The sequence below is a fragment of the Hippocampus guttulatus genome, chromosome 5 (assembly GCF_054856545.1).
Source record: "Hippocampus guttulatus isolate MCC_2025c chromosome 5, RoL_Hgut_1.0, whole genome shotgun sequence".
NCBI lineage: Eukaryota > Metazoa > Chordata > Actinopteri > Syngnathiformes > Syngnathidae > Hippocampus > Hippocampus guttulatus.
The window spans coordinates 1,653,613-1,672,003 of record NC_141265.1 but is presented as its reverse complement, the minus strand read 5'-3'; the positions used below and the strand labels follow the sequence as shown (position 1 = coordinate 1,672,003).

General features: G+C 44.0%; 1 long non-coding RNA gene across 1 annotated transcript in view; it reads left to right on the top strand.

Moving 5' to 3' along the window:
- Positions 1–14,573, top strand: part of LOC147204606 (uncharacterized) — a 43,281-nt gene extending 28,708 nt beyond the window's left edge. The window contains exons 2-3 of the long non-coding RNA XR_015100991.1: positions 12,658–12,866; positions 13,372–14,573. This is a non-coding gene — a long non-coding RNA (uncharacterized LOC147204606). The remainder of the gene's footprint in view (positions 1–12,657; positions 12,867–13,371) is intronic.
- The last annotated feature ends 3,818 nt before the right edge of the window (positions 14,574–18,391 follow it).

Genomic DNA, 18,391 nt, shown 5'->3' with positions numbered 1-18,391 from the left:
CGCACACACACACACACACCCCACACACACACACACACTTCATACCAGAGGTTCAATCCCATCTCATGCAGGGCGTAACATCTCTTTTAAAACTGTGTTTTTTGTTTAATTTATGAGTGTGTGCGTGCGTGCGTGTGTGTGTGTGTGCGCGCGCGCACCTGCGAGAGTGGCTGTGTGCCATCATGCTAAGTAGCAAAGCTAACACAAAACAAAAAAAGGGAGGGTGGGGGAGATAGCTTTGTATGTCATGAACACACTTGTCATTTTTTGGGTTGAAATTAAAACAAGAGTCAAACTTATCATCAGGAGAAGAAATAATACAACAATTAAACAATGAAATCATCAGTCAGCGCGTATTCTTCCACTTTGCTGTGGCTTTGGTTTCCATTCAAGTCCTGCTTTCCCGTATTCTATTTACACATATCGGGACATTATACAATATATTTTTTTGATGAACCGTAAATATGTTAAAGAGTAATAAATTCAATATAAAACTGCAATCCTTAATGAGAGGAGACAAAAGTGCAGCATCACGTGATGGGGGGGGGGGGGGGGATATAGACCACGAGGAGAAGGACGGAGGGCGGAAATGGAAAAAGAAAGAGGACTAGAGGACAAAAAGAAAAAAGTTTGGGGTTGATCAATCGTCGCCTGCTGGTGGGAACGTTTCATTTTGCAATCCCTTGTTTGGCAATCTGTGCTGCCCAACAATGAATCACAACACAAACACGCACACACACACACACGTATCTGAAGATGAGAAGAAGAGACCATTTATGTCTTTGTTTAGAGACATTCTGCCCCCCGAAATGTAAAAGCATTGATTCCCGCAGACGTATAGGTCACACAAAGTAGAATGAATTCAGATTGGACCTAAATGCTGCAGTGCCCACCAGCTCCACCAGATGGCGCTTTTGGGGCCGAGTCTTATCCTGGCCTGACTTTGCACCAAATATGGACAATAGCAACTATCCATTTCCTGATCCGCTTTATCCTCACAAGGGTCGCGGAGGGTGTTGGAGTCTATCCCAGCCGTCTTCGGGCAATAGGCGGGGGACACCCCTTTTGGAATGTGGGAGGAAACCGCCCTGGACAAAACACCCCCCCCCCCCCCGCCCCGCCAAAAAAAAAAAGAAAAAGAAAATCCCATTGGCGGAGCAGCCTCAATATCAGCTTTAACTTTTGACTTATTTTGCGTGTTATCTTTTGCGAATCTTTCAAGGACAAAAAAAAAAAAAAAAAAAAAGCCGGATGAGTTGATTGCCATTCACGGCAGGATGTGTTTTCATAGCGCTCGCCGCAGGGAGTGAGAACGTGTGCGCGTGTGAGTGAATTTGCGTTCTCGGCACCCAATTTTGGTGATAAAAGAGGCAATTTGTCGAGTCATCCGGGCGCTTGTGCACACTGTTTACCTTATTGGCGCTAATAGCCAGTTGGACCGAACAGCCCGTGAGGCAAATTGGCAATTGCTATTAAGAAGAAGTGCATTTGTGATTGTCAACGCCGCCAACCACAAGTCAACGTCTCTGGAGTTGCTTCTTTAATACGCTTTTGTTTTTCTCTCTCTCTCTTTATTCCATAACTTGTTTTATTCGTCTTGCAAATGCTTCCTCATTTCGTCCACGTCTTGCTCCCCTGGATCCTGTTTTTTTTTTTTTTGTGTGTGTGTGTTTTGTTTGTTTGTTTTCGCACAGTAACTGGTATGCAAATGGGGGTTTTCATATTATTCGTGGTGTCTTTGTTTTGCCTCAACATTGTGTCATGTTTCGACACACTCTATTTTTCCAATCAGTTATTTAGTGAGTTGGTGAACCAGATCACTGTCAGTTAGTCACTTGTTTACTGTCACAACCTAACCCGTTCCCTTACATTCCACTGTTAGATTCCCCTCTAGACCTGGTGAAGCAGCATGTGGCTCCGCTTTCCGAGTCAAGCCGGGAGACCGTGCCGACGTACTGCGTTCCGCCCCGCCCTGTGCAATGTCTGCTGTTCAGTGTTCCAATGCGAGCATGTGCGCCCGTCCCGAGTGACGCGTGTGTGGGGTGGGGGTGGGGGGGGGGGGGTGCTGCTCCTGACGGTTAAAGTTATTATTTGTTGTTTTCAGGCAATAGATCCAGTGCAGTGCATTCATACAGTTTGTATGTGAACTCGCTGACTTCACACTCCTGTACTAATAATAATAATGATAATAACAATAACACAGTAATAGATGTTACTTCTAATGCACTCCAGATTTGCATTAGAAGTAACGTGCAAATTTTAAATGGTTGTGTAAAAATCTCAAAGTGCTGCTCGTTTTCTTCTCTCAATGTCACCAGCTAACATCCATGGGTTTTTTTTTTGTCTCCTCTCGCTGCTAATTCAATTAGCGAGATGCCATCGCCACAATTAGACTTTCCAATTAATGCGTCACGACACTGCTTTTCTTCTTTTTTTTTTTCTCTCCTTTGTGCTGGAATTGAAAATTGACGATAACAAACGCGCGCCGAATATATCGAGAGAACATTTCATGCGAAGGATGCAAAACTGCTTCAGTGCGCGAAGATGTTGTTGGTTTTTTTCTTTGATTTGAGTCCACATGAACGTTTTTTTTAAATGCATTGGTCTCCTTTTTATTCGTGTCACAAAACCTGCCATTTCAACAGGGGTGTGCAGACTTATCTCCACTGTGGCTCACCTTTAGATTGATCAATGATTTGTAAATAAATTAAATAATAAAGACAAAAATAATCACATATCATAATTAGGAAATAGCGCACGCACGTCTGGACTGACCAATAATATCGACTTTATGTATTAATTTTTTTTTTTTAAATATGAAATTTACCAAATCGCTACATGGTTCCGGTCGGATGGAAGCGACGTTGAGCCTACGTAACCGATACTGCAGCTCTTCGAAATGTCAGAAAGCAGGAGGCGGCTGCGCGCAGCTGACAAGGACGTGGCTTCTTCATCACAAATTGATGATGATGAAAATGATTGGCGGGGCAACGAGGGCGAGGCGAGCGGGAAGAGGAAGCGGGAGGGCAGCGCCGACGCGTATCTCGCTCGCCGCTTTGTCAAAAGGAAGAAGCGGCGCTAATTAAAACGTTTGATGGCAACGATGGATTACGAGAATCTTTTCAGGAGACGCTCGGCTGAGATGTCAGATAGTCAAAGCCAGGAGCAATTAACGCAAAGTTGCTTGAGTTGTGAGAATTTCCTGCTTTTTTTTTTTTTTTTTTTGGGCGAGTCATCGAAGTTTGCCGCTGAGCTCCGCCCACACGCGCCCAAAGACAAAATGTCAAATCTTTCGCTATCACGTGCATCAAATTTGAAGGACCCTTGGAAATGTTTGAACAGAAAACTTTCCACAACTTTTGCGGCATGGCTTTGAGAGCTTTTTTATCTTTTTTTTGCAACATTTCGTGTCACGTTGCAAAGTCAAACGAACTTCAGTGACTGAGAGTTCAAAAACCGAAGCATGACTGGGAATGGCAAAAATGAGCCCAAGATGCTCACTTCGAGTCAAAATGGCCGACTTTTTGTGTGTTTTTGGGCATGGCGTTTTTTAACTCGACATGCCTACCAAAATTGAGACTTTGGGGGAGAGGGGGGGGGGGGCTCTGCTCATGACAGGCATGTTGACCAAAAATATTTCGTACTATGGAAAACTGGTTGCAGAGGGGGGGGGGGGGACTTTCAAATGGAGAAGTTTGTCATTTAAGGGCCCCTGGAAATAGTCACAAACAGCCAAAAAATTTGTGTTTTTTTGTGGGTCTACTCATGATAGACTTGTCAAACAAATTCAATTTAAGTCGCTTCGAAGGCTGAATTTTTTTAGGCATGGACCCTTGAGACTTTTTGCGGGTCTATTCATGATGGACAAGTCTGCCAATATTTCAGTTCACAGATGCTGGATTTGGGGTGTGAATTTTCCAAAATTCTCAAGAAGGAATTTGTTTGAACGACCACTGGAACAGGCCAAAGTAAGCTAAAAATGACAAAGGCAAAGCAAAATTCCCCAACTTTTGGTGTCTTTTTGTGGAAGGCTTCTTGAGATGTTTTTTGTGGGTCCACTCATGATACACGTCTACCAAATTTGGAGGCTGAGTTTTCAAAACTTTTTCTTGACGGCCCACCGGAACAGCCCAAAATTGGCAATTCAAACCAACTTTCAGTCTCTTTTTGCACGTGGCTTCTCGAGTTTTTTTTTTTAAATGTTTTTGTGGGTCAACTCGGAGCCACACATACACCAAATTTCACGGTGCTGACCCCATCAACTTCAAGAAGTAAACGCTGAAACTTTTTTGGACTGATTGATCTTCATGATCATCATCATCATCATCATCGCTTCTAATTAATTCTCACTTTTCTTCCCAGCTGACTGATTGGCTCATTTGCAGATCATCTCCGTGGCCTCCGCTTTCATTAGCCGCGTGCTGAGTGATGATCGCGCGCACGCATGCGGCGAGCCAACCAACATTCACGTTTATTACTTTTATTGGACTTTTTACTGGCTGACTTGTTTCGCCATGGAGTCCACATTGAGGAGGAGGAGAAGGAGGAGGAGGACGAGGCGCTTCTGTGAGAACATTTCTCTGATGCCGCAGGGAGCCAGTCACAGCGTCCGATCATTCAGCCACCGAGTCGAGGCAACGGGTCGCGACGAGGCGCGCCGGGGCGTCGTGCCCATCCATTCGTCTCACTCGTGCTTTGCCTTTAAATGAGAAGCGGAATCCAGTGTGATGTCATTAAGCAGGGTGGCAATATTTCACTTCCTGTCTCGCCGATGACATCGTTTGATTGGCCGGTCGTGCCTCGCGGGTTGTGAAGCACACGCTCGCCCAAAACATTTGACCTTTTCGGAGATGAAGTGACAGGCATTCACAGATCGACAGTCGGCGGCTAGCTCGCTAATGCGAAGAAGCTAACGTCGTAGTCTGTATTTACTCAGTGCTCCTTCTTCACCAATAAAATAGAATAAGATGAAATGGCTCTAAACAGGAGAGGAGGATTTTTGTTTGGTTCTTCTCCTTGATAGTCAAGGCTGGCACAATCCGAACCCATCCTTGTTCATGAACTGATGTAGCCTGCACAGATGAGAGGCGAAACGTCTTCTCGGACTACTTTTGGAATATGGGAGGAAATTGGAGTACCCGCAGAAAACCCACGCAGGCACGGGGGGAGAACATGCAAACTCCACACAGGAAGGCCAGAGCCGGAATCGAAACCCACGACCTCTGCACTGTGAGGCGGACATGCGAACCAGTCGTACACCATGTCACTCCTGCTATTTTTATTTCATCGTAAAATGAGGGGAGGGGGGCTCCCATTTCAGTCAAAAAGAGACATCAAACTTTTTCAATTAAATTCAAAGCAGTAGTTTCAGGATAAACGTGTGTGTGTGTGTGTGAGAGAGAGAGAGAGATGTCACCCGCAATGTTTGCTGCGAGCGGGCGGTAGGAAGAAGAGCAAATATGGCATCAAAATGCATGAAGCTGGTCAGCAATCTGACACTCGCGCGACAATCGCTGCAGCGCGGCCGTTGGGCGGGTTGTCATCACGTCAACACGCAGCAGAAGACGCGTGTCCAAATCAATGCCGAGGTCGTCGTGCTGATTTAACATCTGCCGCGTGTCCTCCTACTTTGAGCTATTTTCGCGCCCCCCCCCCCCCACACACACACACATGCGCGCGCAGGCTGAATGTGTCACGTTGAATTTCTTGGGCTTTATTTCATTTGTCGAGTCCTTTCCGTACAGTGAAGACAGATGCCGAAGGGGGGGGTCCATTTGAGTCCGCAAGGGACTTGACACGCCATCAATAAACGTTGATTCACTCAAGGAAATAGCACGGGCAACATCAAAGACACATTTTCTCTGATGGGGGGGGGGGGGGGGTTGCTCCTCTACTCTGAACCATATCGACATACAGCACAGTCCAGGGTTGGAGTGAGGAAGATATATCTATATTTTTTTTACTGAATTATAAAAAGAACAAATATTAAGATATCCATGAAAAACACAGTTAAGGTAGAAACATTTACTCAGCTAACAAATCGCTTCCTGTTTTACGCTATTGGTCTGCGTAACCACTTCCGGTGTGGCAATCGCAGCCGAAGCGATCCGTCCCGCGTCTCGGCAATGTCGTTCGTGGCGAAAATTGGGCAGCCACGTAAATCGAATCTGGATTTCATATATTCCCTCATGCCATCGCGGATCTGGATTATTTCCTATTTTGATCCGATTATTTTAGCCATTGAGATTTTAGATGGCTATTCTCGGCTCGAAATGCCCGCGAGCGCTTTCGTTTTTGTGTGTTCAGTAGATCCACTCTCAGCGGACGTGTGATTAAACGGTCTTTAAATGCACACGCGCGCGCGTGTCGTTCAGCACTCGGGGAGTTCATGACTGCCGCGCTTTCTTAAGCAACCACTATTTATTTTTTTCTTTTTATTGAAATATATTTAAGTTCCTTGCCACCCCCACCAAACACCCCCCCCCCCTTCCTGAGCCAGCCCTCCTCCATCCCCTGCAATTACCGGCAGGCTCTCGTGGTCCTCTCCAAAAAGTCCATTTCCTGTGCACGCACGGAAGAAGTCGTCTCATTAATGACACCCTCGGAGCGCCTCGGTTTTGGTCTCAAAGTGAAATGACGCTCGTCCGTCGCCGGCCTGCTAATTACGCTCTGACACGTCGCTGACAAGGACGCCGAGTGACAAGCGCCCTTTTAGAGCGGCCCGCTCGCGTCAAATCATTTCTCTCGGAATACTCTGCGAAGAGAGAGAGAGAGAGAAAAAAAAAAGAGTTATCAAGGCCACAGATCGTCCTCTAAAAGGTCCTCTTTTAACATCTTTGTTAGTTCACCAAATTACATGAAAGGAAGATGGAGGTGGGGGGCTTTCCCGTTTTATTTATTATTTTTTTTTTGCCATTTTTACTTTCAGATTCAGAAAACTTTATTTATCCCCGTGGGGGAATTACTTAGCAAGTTTGGCGAAATGATCATAAGTAGAACCACAAAAAAAAAAACATAAGTGCAAAAGTGAGTCTGTTAAGTACAAACTCTCTGAATGAGCCTTTGAAATTTTCGACCTCTCGGCCCGTTTTACTCAACAAAATAAGGCTTAGTAGAAATTGTCAATAGTGAATAGGCCAACAAAAAAGTCTCAAGAAGTCATCCATGAAAAGACACGGGACGGCTGCCGTTTTGTTTCCAAGCCACCGTTTTGGGGTCATTTTGAATTTTCCGTTCCTCTTTCAAGCACAATCTCCTTGAAATTTTTGTCACATTCAGCCACTTGAACCAGTCTCATTTGGCAGCATGGATTTTAGTAGACATGACTTTCATGAGTAGACCCACAAAAAAGGAGAATCCATGCCTGAAAAAACAAAGTCGGCCGGCCATCTGGGGTCAATTTTTGGCCATTTTCAGCGCTCCTTCAAGAACAGTCAAACCACCAAAAAGTCCACAGAATCCATGCTTGAAGAGACGTGACGTGACGGATGATACAGATGCAGGAAGTCGGCCATTTTGGTTAGAAGCTCGCATTTAACCGTGATTTTGTCTTGCGGTTTCATCCAATGTGAAATTAATTCGATTTTACGGGAAATGGCAACTTATTTTGTCGAAAAAATGACTTCAGCTGGACAGCCTCTGTATCTACACACATGTAAAAATGAAGACAAGAGAGATGATATGACCTAGTCGTGCGTTTGTTAAAGTCACTTTGAACTGATTGATTTTCATTAATGAGGCTTCCCGCGACTTTCAAGTTTGGACGATGCGTTCAAGGACGTTATCGTTCAGCTGACACACACACACACACATGCACACACACGCACACACATCCACGCACTAGTTACTATGGCGCATGCTGAGGCTAGCATAGCGCTTAGCAGTATGGCGAGCACCATCAGACCATGTGCTCGGGTGTTAATCACACCTTTGTGCATTAGCGCCTCTCTATTCTCACACACACAGACACGCGCACACGCGCACACACATACTTGCTTATGTTGGAAGTGATAGGCCTTTTTATTCCCAAACAACATTCCAAAAGAGTAGGAGCACCCCCTCCAACTAGCACACAGTCGTAAAACTTAACCAAAACGTGACAAAATACTTTTCAATTTGGATTAAGATGAATGAGTATATTTAATGGCGGTGCAGGGGGGGTGCGCACGTCACACATTGGAAATCCTTGGTTTAGGGAAAAAAAAGAATAATAAATAAAGCCTCTTTGTTGCTAAAATCGAAGGAGCGTGTGTGCCTTACACACCTTGATTGATGAGTCCTTATACCTCCCTTTCCGAATTTTTTAAGATACGCAGCACCTTCTACATTGCCAAGGAGTAGGTGCACCCCCCCACCCCGAAGTACAGACTTTAAAAATGACAAGATATAAAAAAAGTAATGCACACAGACAATGGCAGGCTCACCTTAAAATCCGCCTCACATATCGCACAAAATGTCACAGTACATAAATTTGACAGACCAACAGAGGGGGTGCGCGCATCATTCTTTCGTAACCCGTGGTTTAGGATGTGACATACCATACTTTTCCAAACTTTTAAACCCACGCACCACACAAAAAAAAGTTACACCCCACAAAAAAAAAAAAAGTTTATAGACATTAAAAGAGGGGTGTGCACACCATGCCTCATACAAGTCTCATCCAAAATTATTGAACACACCCTGGTTGGAGATCGTATTAAAGTAACCCCACTGCTTTCCCCGCTCACACATCCTAAAAAAAAAAAAAAAAACATGCCAACAGCAAGACAAAACACGTAATCAATGGGAAAAATTTTGTCTTGTTGCCTGCATGATTCGAATCGCAAAAGAATTGGCGCACCCCCTCTTCCCTGCACGCACCCTGAAAAAAAAAAATCCAAATCAAGCCCATTGACATCACCTTCCATCATGCCAGCATGAAATCAATCACACCCAAAGAGCGAACCAAAGGAGGGTGGTGCGCACCACTCTTGAAGAATCAAGGGCCTTTCCGCTGCTAAATTGACCCGTTTTGGTTGTGGAAGCCTTTATGGTGTATGATATCTGATCTATACAGTACATGGACTCGACATGAGAGGACATTTCAGATTCAATTTCACAGGGCGACAACGACTTTCATTTACATTTACACTAGCCATTGGTCGCGCACACGCACGCGCACACGCACGCGCACTTGGGGGCTTCAATGTACTTAAGCTACACAGCAGTGCCAAAGCCCTCTACTGCCCCCCAGTGGCCAGTCAGCAGTCAAGTATCACCGCTACACTGACATCTTTACAGGAACTTGTATTTATTTACAGGCGGAAAAAAGAATCTAGACCGCTACCGATTCACCGATCGACTACTAATCAATCTATGGCCGCTTATTAATCGTTCTGATTTATCCGGATACTTTTGTCAACGTAGCGCAGAGTGAATTTGGTTTACCATGCAGCTCTAGGTGGGTGCACATCACGCTTGAGCGTGCCCGCGCGTGTTTGTGCGCGTGTGCGTTCGAGCGAGTTTACTGGGGGTGTGTAGATTGGCATGCGGCGAGAGTGCAGCAGTGCAAGACAAAGCAAAAACACACACACACACACACACACACACAAATGGGGGTGGAGGTGTGTGCACGATTTAGGAATGAGAGATGAAGGCGAAAATTTAAATTCAGGTATTTTTCTGGTGTGTGCGCGTGCGTGTTCGTGTGCGTGTGTGTGTGTGTGTGTGTGTGTGTGTGTGTGTTTGTACTGTGAATTTCATATTAGGAGGCGTCATTACTCCCCATAGACAAGGAAAGGAAATAGGAAAAAAAACATTTTAAGATACGCACCCCTCTTCAACCTCCCGACTGACTTGGCGCACACCCTCTCATAGGCATCAAATGATATTCAAAATATGGCAATGGAAGTGGTTATTTAAATTTGGGACTCCTAAATTTGAATCTGCCTTTCCCTTCTAAACTCCGCACCGGCTTTATAATCCCAACTGACTTTGCGCACCTCCCCTCCTATGTGCCTAACCTCAAATGAACTATTTTAATGTGCGATTTTAATCTTGCGTACCTCCATTGATGACCCTCCCGAATTTCTCAGGCCATGCATCCTCTTCAACATCCGAACAGTGCTGGCGCACCACCAGCCCTGCACACAAAAAAAAAAATGCAAATGTGTCATTTCAATAAGTCACATCTCCTTTGAGGGCATTCACGCACCCATGTTGGGGAATTCGTTGTTTAGTGTAGATCATGCGTTGCCTAACTTTTTAGGACTCACCCCCTTCAACATCCCAAATGATTTTTTTTTTGTATTCGGTCAGTCCAAATTTAGTGTATTACCACTTTGTGCCACAACTTGCCTGGCAGCACTGAGTTATACTGACCCTAGATGCAGCATAATTAAGAACAAAAATAAATTGTTCTCCGTGCGCCGTTTGCTTGTGTTGCTGCCCCGCGTGTGTTCATTTAATTATTTCAAAAGTTATTCAATTTAAGTGTGTTTTAACGTCAGTGCATAATTAATGACGATAATCTGACGCAATCCTACTCTGAGTGCGTATCGGAAGACAGCGGCAAAGGCCAACCTGTGCGGCTTGAATGACTACAAAGCGACTTAGCATTCGTGAGGGGAAACAAAAAGATCAACACAAGACCGACGGCAAACAAAAACAGACGCCTAGGCGGCAAAAGCCCGATGAAAGCTAAGTGCTGAAGCGTTCATGCGAAACTCATCCTCCCCACTTTGTTGACAGCGTGTAACCTGCACCACGCGTACACACACGCGTGGTGCGTGTTGAACCAAAAAAAGCCTGGGCACGCACGCACAATAAATAACAAAGAGCAAATATTTAGTACGGCAAAGTAGTAGCCACATATGCTCACGTTTTAGTTTGCTCCGTTTTGCCCACAGTCTCCACTGGGATAATCTTGTTGCGTCATTCTTAAATTAGAGGATGACAATGAAAAAACAATGAATGCTAATGTTAGCTTCATCAGTTGTCGTGTCTTACAGCTGAACACTGTGGCATTATATTCCGCAGTCTCCACTTTGCCCACAGTCTCCACTCTGATAAATGTGTTGCATCATTGTTAACCCTTTCATGCGCCCTGTAACCTGATAGATTCTAATGTTAGCTTCCTCAGACACTATGCCTTTGATCTGAACACTGCAGTAGTATCACTCAACAGTCACAACTCTGAGCATTTTGCCCACAGTCTCCCCTCGGATACATTTGCTGTGCCATTGTTAAATTTGAGGATGACAACAAATAAAAACAGATGTTAACGTGAGCTTCCTCAGTTGTCATGTCATAGATTTGAACGCTGTCGTTTTCTACTCCACAATCTCCACTTTGCTGCCCTTTCCCATGAGTTTCGTCTTGAATATAAATGCAGCGACAAAAATAAACACATAGTTTGCTTAGCCTCTGCCTGCACTATCGCGCTGTACATATACACTCTGCATACTCCACATTGTTGCACGTTGCCCTTATCCTCCTCTTGAATAAAATTGCTTCATCATAGAACAATGGAGAAAAACAGCTCACAGTCTCCGTTTGCCCTCAGTCTCCTCCGAGTTAAACTTGCAGAAGTATTTGAAAATCCAAGTCGAGGGAAAAAAGTAAAATAATTAAACACAACAAGTTAGGCTAACCTGTTAGTGTCCCTTAACACCAGACACTACACTCCACAGTCTCCACTTTGCTGCACCTTGCCCTTAGTCTCTTGTGGAATAAAATAATGGTGCCTCCCTTGTAAGTAAACAATGAGGAACCTGATTCTTTGTGATTTAGTCCGGTTCCACATTACATGTTCATTGCAAGGTGTTTTTTGAACCCCCCCCCCCCCCCCCCCCACACACACACACACACCTCAGTGTGCCAAGTAGGGCAGTAAACAGCTGCATCCCCCGTTAAAGCCTTCAGGTGCGTTTCTGCTCAACTTCTCGCCTGGTGTAAGGACTCGACGAGCGGGCGCATAAAGAGCGTGACGATCTTCAAGATCGCAGCTTTGTTGACGGCCGCCTGCGGCGTTGCTTTCATGTGTGCTGAGCGGTCGCAAACTTCACCTGAGGTGGTGCGCAGATGGGGAGGGTGTTTAGAAAGGGTGCGCAGGTGCACTTGAAGTCATGACGAGATGAAATAAGTGGGACTGGGCACGTGGGACTTGTTCTTCGCCTCCTCATTATTACCCACGAGTACTGAAAACTGCTTTGAAACCCTAACCCGAGTTCAAAATCTGATTTTGAAACCCTAATCCTGGTACAAAACCCTCCTTTGAAACCCTAATCTTTGTTTATAATCATTTTTTCAATCCCTAAACCATGTTAGAGTTAGTTTAAAACCCAAAGCCAAACCAGAGACAGTAACCCTGGTTAAAACTGGAACCCGGGTTTGAAACCCGAATCGAAAAACCTACCCTTGGATTTGTAAATTCAACACAAAAGCCCATCCTTTGAAACAATAAAGCTACTTTGAAACTCGAAATCTGGCAGCTTGAAAACAAAATCTTAGCTTGGGACCCAAATTTCAAGCGAGTGACCCTCATTCGAAACCCAACGAGAGAGTCACCGAGCAGCTCTGAACATTTTGTTTACCAAAGAGTCTCGCTGAGTTGAAGTCGCCTCAAGGTGTCAGTCACAAGTGAAAGAAGCTTCTTTGCTTTTTTTTTTTTTCTCCCAGCCACGTCACAAGAATGCAGATGTGCATGGAGGATGTCACCAACGAGATTTCAAGTTGAACCCGACGCTCGCCTCGTCTACGTGAGCGACGGGCTCGTCTGGCATCGTGCCATTGAGTCCACCTTCCGCGTGAGGGCCGCCGTCGTCGCGTCGTCGCGTCGTGCCGCGCCGTGCCGTCGCTCGCAAACAAACGCCGACTCGACTTGATTGGTAAGTCACACCGCCGCTTTGCGACTTCCACAACAGTGCCGGACAATCCAAACCAAACAGAGGCCGCAAGAAACAGTTTCGACAACGGATACTTTCTCGAAAATGCGGCATTTACAGTCTGCCTTTATCTCTTACTATTTTCGAGCTACAACCTTTTGAAATGTAAAATAAATAAATAAATTATGAAGATTTACTAAAGGAGCCTAAAGGGTTCAAATAAAGAAAAAAACAAAGATTTGTCTTTATTCCCATACTATGAGTTTTTCCTCTCCCCCAAAATATCTTTACTCACACTTTTTTGGAGGATTTTTATTTCTGCTTGTGCTTTTCTTGGACCTTCAGCACAGACGCACACCCACCCAAATAGGCTTCAAAACAAAACGCTCATGATATATATTTTCCAAAAAATAAAAGTCTATAATAATTATCGCCTGGGCTCTTTAATGGTCTTGTTTTCACTGTGAGCTAACGGTTGTTTCTTATTTTTTATTTTTTGCTTCCACAGACGTGACAGTTGGCATTAGCTTCGACGGCTAATCAACGGGATCACTCGCTAATAGGCTAGAACAGACCCGCGCGCTCGCGCGCACACGCGACAGCAGAGGGGCCTAATTGGCTGTGATTGCGTGGCACTCGCACGCCGATTAGTGGCGTGTCGCTAACGGAGGAGACAACCACGGACAACGCAAATAAAGGCAAGCAGAAGCGTGAAAGGGGGCCTTTATTGCACTTACGCTGTTTAGCGCACCATGCTAATAAGAATTAGCATCAGTTTGGGGCAGTAACCGTGTACAAACTCAACTCAACGTGCAGCGGGAGGCCATTCCAAAGAGGGAAACACAGCGTTATTGTTCCATTTTCCGGTATCTCTACTTTCAGTTTGCTGAGAAACTTGTCACGTAGCATTTGACATGATATGCTAGCATGAAGCTCGTGGACGTTTGTTTTGGCAGGTGTAAGCGCTCTCCCATTTAACACAAATGTAATTTATGAAGTCTGAATAGGAGGATATGATCACACTTGTTCTTACTTCACCGCATGGAAAATGTTTTTCAATTTAAGTTGACAGTTTACATTTTGAAGTGACTCACTTTGTGAAATGGCATTTTTTGATCGGGGGGGGGTGTTGACTTTTTATGTCCACGTATGCCCCTGTCGAATGCTCGCTCGCTTTGTATGTGTTGCTGCCCCAAGTGTGGGAGGTAGCAGCAGTTCAAAGATTTGGAATGACAGTCGCGTCGATGCTAATTTCTGCTAGCCCGCCGACAGTGTTTGGCATCAAATGTTAGCATTGAGCTAACAGCTTTTTGTTAGGATACAGTATGATTTGGTTCTCTTTCATTTATCTTATTTATTATAGACTCATTTCTCTCCATTGTGTTGTTGTTTTTTCCCCATTCCTTTGAATTTGAATTGTCGCATGCAAATCGTAAATAGTTTCTTTTTTTTCTTTTTTTTTTTTTGATGACTGTCGCGATTAATACATTTTTTTTTTTTGATTTTAAATGGACGATAACGATTCCATGCGGCACGTGAATCAAGTCAACGTCAAGTCGTTGGCTTGGCGCGCGACGCGTGTCGGCGTGCGTGCTCTCATTTGAGAAAATGTCATGACATTTTGACCGGATAGACATTCTTCCTCCCACCGCTCGTCTACCAGAAGACGTCCGCGTCATTTATCCTCGCATGTAAATGCCGTCCGTGTAGGCGGCGGCAAGAAGGCAGACGCATCATCGACTCAAAATATTCCCTCTATGTATATATAATCCCGACATTAGAAGAACTACCGACGCTGCATAAAACTCTGCAAAGTGGAGAATCAGCGTCATCGGCTTTAGTAATCCATTCCAGCCCCCTCAAAATAAATTGCTGCATGATTTCTTCAAGGTAAAAAAAAAGAATTAAAAAAGTCTCATTAGTGTACGTGCTTGTAGTATGTTGTATGCGTGCCTTTAAGGGGCAAGAGGAGCCGAAGCAGGGAGGTTCCGTGTGAGCCTCCGGCTGCCAGTTGTGGCATATACAGCAGCTCATCGTGAGTGCTTTCATTTTGTATGGTTGTGATTGAACGTTTGTTTCATAGCCACAAACGATCATCAACTCTCATTCGAACTTTTTGGGGGACAATTCAGACCCCAAAACCCATTTTGCATAGCAACATGAGATTTAGTCGACGTGACGTATGATGAGTAGGCCCACAAAAAAAGGCTCATGAAGCTATGTCCGAAAAGACAAAGGAAGTCAGCCATTTTGGTTCAAAGGGGCCATTTTAGTGTCATTGTGGACATTTACAATATCGATACCAAAAACACACTCAGAGATGATTTGTCAAATTTGTACCAAATTTGAACAACATGTATGAGGCAGAGGGATAATGTTAAATTACCAAAAATTTGAGTTTTTTGTCATTGCAAAGTTTGATGACTCGCCCTCAGACATCCTCAATAGGAATCCTGTCGTTGTGGTTTGAAGCATTTTGGGGGTTATTTTGTTCGTTTCCGCCCTCATACCAAAAACAGATACCGCTTTGAAATGAGTTGCCAAACTGCTACCACGTTACACTAAACAGTTGGGGGGGGGGGGGGGGAGTAAAGTGAGGAAAATGTACATTTTCTTCATTGCACCCTTTGAAGACCTGCAACAAAAAAAAAATTGAAAAATGAAAAAAATGAAAGCAACGTTTATGAGTAGACCCACAAAAAAATAAATCAAATCAAATCTCAAGATGATACTTGAAAACACAGAGGAAGTTGCTGTTTTGAAGCCCCAATTTTAAGGTAATTTTGGTAAATTCTCGGGGTCCTTCAAAGATGAATCGGGTGTCAAATAAAATCTATAGATATAGATATATATCTATAGATATATAATACTTTGGTCGTGTCAATGATTCTTTCAACCCAAGGGGAGGTAAGATTTTATTTCAATTGCCACCAAATTTTCACTTTTTTTTAGGTAAGAAAAGTATTATTTATTAATATTTTGAGATCTTTTTTTTTTCTTAAGAGAACAGTCACAACCTCACTGACAATTTTTTTTTTCCTCCTTTTGGTATCATACCCAGAAACATGTTTAAAAAGTTAACTGACAATATTGCTTGAATACAGAAACTGTTTTGGCACTCATCACGCATCAACACTTTTTTGCCTGCTTTTTTTTTTTTTTTTTGGGCCAAGAAAGCCATCCAAGCCCGCCACTCTCTCACACGCACACTCATACTTGGGAATGACTCACAGTATGGGTGGGGGCGTCGAGTTTAGGTGTGAACATGCAAATGACAGGCGTGTGCGCCTTCTGTTTTCTCTGCGCTATGAATAAAACATGGCCAACTTGAAGCACTCCCGAGGATTCCGACAGCGTGCATATACGGTGTGACATTATGTGGCTTGTTTATACATTTTTACACTTCCTATTATGCTTTAATGACTCCGGCACAAAAAGTCTTTTGGGGGGCTGACACCCGCTGCTGACGTATGCAGTGGTCCAATTAAAATGACTTCAACCACAGTGGCAATGTTGAATTTTTTTTTTTTTTTAACAAAGTCCAAAATGGTCGTGCCATCCCATTAAGTCGTGCCATCCCATAACATGTAATGTCAATTTAACAGGCAGATTACTTGGGTAGAAACGACTTAACCTGAAAGCTAATTAGCGAGCAATATACAGATAGGAGTGAAGATGATATGACACATATTGGTCTTTTGTAATGTGCCTTCACAAGAGAACTTGGCCCAATGGATACCAAATTGGCAACGAGACAGATGTCGAGTGGGCGCGTCATCGCGGCAGAGGTTGCCCGCGGGGGCCTCAAGCCGAGTCTGAATTGAGTCCGCTGCAAAGGAGACAATCCACCAAGTGCCTTTTTAACTGAGTCAACACACCACATTTACCATCCTCGCGTCGCGTTTACCTGACATTTGAGGTGTTGCCCGTGCACTCGCCGTGACAAATGCGCCGAGAATTTCAACACCGAGGAGTGCGATTGCCATTAATTTAAGCTCGACGGCGGCCTGACATTTAAGTCAAACGTAGGATGCAGTAAATCGCCTGGAAGAAAGACACTTCCAGGGGGCGAGAAAGATGAAACGTTGGCGCAAAAAATAAATAAATAAAAAGTGCACTAACTGGCATCACATGACGACACGGATATATATATGTGTGTGTGTGTGTGTGTGTGTGTGTGTGTATGCCTGCCAGGGAGACGCAGGTGCTGTGTTTGGGGCACTGCAGCCCTCTGTGACTGTTCAAACCACCAAGGACCAAAAAGGACATTTTAAAAAAAACTCTATTTTTATCACAAGTCACCCCCCCCCCCAGCACGTTTTACTCCACTTAATTGTATTTTGATTTAAAAAACGTAGACTTTTTTTTCTATTCCCTCCCTGGCCAAAGCTTAGCTGTGTGCTTGAAGCGTCATCTAGTGGCCAGATTGAACACGGCAGCCAGTTCCACGCTTCGTGGTTTTTAATGTATACTGTGCATATGTTTTTCCAAGTCTCCACGTAAGACAACTTAAAAAAAAAAACAACTACAACTAGGCTTTTTTTCTGAAAACGGAATCTAAGGCACCACTGTGCAATACTCACGCTATCTATCAGCTTCTTGATATCCTACACCTGTGAGGTGAATGGATTATCTCGGCAAAGGAGAACGAATTCAGAATTTTAATTCAATTTCTGAACAAGATACGAGATAAATGGGCCGGTTGCGTATGAAGAAAAAGTCTCAAAACTTTCAGTTCATGAAAGATGGTGTGAACCATAGTGTTCGGTTTTGTGTCCTTATATGGGACCAGCATTATTGATTCAAATTACAAAGAATATACACTCACATCCATGTATTTGCAAACTTTATCTGTTGAACTGTTGAGGACAGCAGGAGCACGGTGTTGGCTGCCTGTCGCTGTTTTAACTCCCGTTTCAGGACAAAAAAAAAAAAAACATTTTAAATGACGCGGCTGCCCTCTTTTGGCGGATGTGGAGACGTATTAAGTCGAGGACCAGAAAAACCAAAGGAGAAAGTGTTTTTATCCGCCAGTAGTGTCACGAGCCCGAATAGTCACACAAACTCGGACGCGCACACAAATTAACAAATTACTCAATAAAATCTGGCAGAACCAGAACAGTACAGGTGACAAAATAATTACTTACACCAGTAAAGACAGGAAAAGTCAAGAGTAAAATCTGAATGGTTCCTAAATTGAAAAGTACTCGTTTGGACCATTATATTTTTCCACCAAGTTATGTATTGGGGAAAAAAACTCAGTGACTTGAATGCTGTCGCATAGTTACAAAACATGTCGGATCAACGTCAGTTTAGTTCTGCTCGTTTACCTTCTGTAATCACTGAACCACTATTGTTTTGAGCGGTGATTATTTGACTAAATGAAAAGCAGTACGCACTTTTGTTCACCCTTATCTCGATGTGTTTCAAAAGATGCATGGCTGTCAATAAATGGTTAAAAAAAATTCCCAAATATTCCAACATTATTTTTTCTTTATCGTGTAACGATGTTTGATCTAATAATATAA